Source organism: Gavialis gangeticus, unplaced genomic scaffold (assembly GCF_001723915.1).
Source record: "Gavialis gangeticus isolate Ggan-Ray unplaced genomic scaffold, GavGan_comp1, whole genome shotgun sequence".
NCBI classification, from domain to species: domain Eukaryota; kingdom Metazoa; phylum Chordata; order Crocodylia; family Gavialidae; genus Gavialis; species Gavialis gangeticus.
Genome location: NW_017728994.1, coordinates 29,824,836 through 29,825,762, shown reverse-complemented (window position 1 = coordinate 29,825,762; position 927 = coordinate 29,824,836). Strand labels below are relative to the sequence as shown.

The following is a 927-nucleotide window of genomic DNA, read 5'->3' as shown; positions in this document are numbered from 1 at the left end:
GCCGTCCCCAATGCAAATTGGTGCTAGGGAGATGAAAGTGCCAAGATTTTCACTGACCCCATGTCAGTTCCTTTCCTGTCTCTTTAAACTTCTCTCTCCCAGATCTTGCGGAAGGCTGTGCACAGGGAGCGGGGCTCTCTACTGAAGAGAAGGAATTGGTCCCTTCTGCAAAACTTTGTTATTACTTCCCAGCAGATAAAACTGGCAGGGATGGAAATTGTCAGAGGTGCCCATTACAAGCAGCGCTTAGCAACTTTCTTTCTGTAAAAGATGTGCTCCCAGCTTGCTAACCTTTGGTTTTATTGATCTCTTTTTAAATACAGATCTGAATTGTTGCTGAACCCTGATCAGCGGCTGTCTCTGTTCCTCGCCCGGGCTGAGGGTGAAGCTGAGGCGTTAAAGACATCCTGGGAAGAGTGTTACTGGCACAAGGGGCCAGCCAGAAATCCCTGCCGGGCTCTTCACCCTGTTCCTGAATTCTCCCATTGGCAGGCGTGTGCGCACGGAGCACGCAGGCAGCGACCCCCGGCCCCAGTGCATTTCCTATCGATTGGATGCAGACAATCAGTGGGTTGTGTTTTTCATTCTTTATGAGGGGGTGTTGGGGGAGCTGCAGATCTTGGGTCCAATTTATCAGTTATTAAAAGGACCCTTCCTGGACCTAGAGAGCTCAGGGGCATTTCTCATCTCAACTCCAAATAGGAAAAAAAAATTGTAGTCAGCTATCTTTAATCATTGACTCGAGGGCACATTTCACATCATCTCTCAAATCTGCATTTTTTATGAAGTGGCCAAAACGTGTGCTGCGTGCCTAATTTTCTCTCCCTTATAGGCGTTAAGAAGAATAATGAGAAATCGGCTGGAAATTAACTTGCTCTTGCCCCTGAAGCCTTTTTTACCCCCACGAGGGAGATGGGAACTTTATTT

The 927-nt window shown here is 47.6% G+C and overlaps 2 long non-coding RNA genes across 7 annotated transcripts in view; one reads left to right on the top strand and one right to left on the bottom strand.

Annotated features, from left to right (window-relative positions):
* The window catches only part of LOC109287421, a 39,081-nt gene that overhangs the window by 20,845 nt on the left and 17,309 nt on the right, over nt 1-927 (bottom strand). The gene's annotated exons all lie outside the window — the stretch shown is intronic.
* LOC109287424 overlaps nt 1-927 on the top strand; it is a 6,283-nt gene that overhangs the window by 337 nt on the left and 5,019 nt on the right. Inside the window, exons 1-2 of one of the 3 annotated variants that reach the window (XR_002094861.1) lie at nt 12-226; nt 324-567. This is a non-coding gene — a long non-coding RNA (uncharacterized LOC109287424). Of the gene's footprint in view, nt 1-11; nt 568-927 lie in introns of those variants that run through there. The other 2 variants (XR_002094862.1, XR_002094860.1) reach the window with 2 other exon arrangements.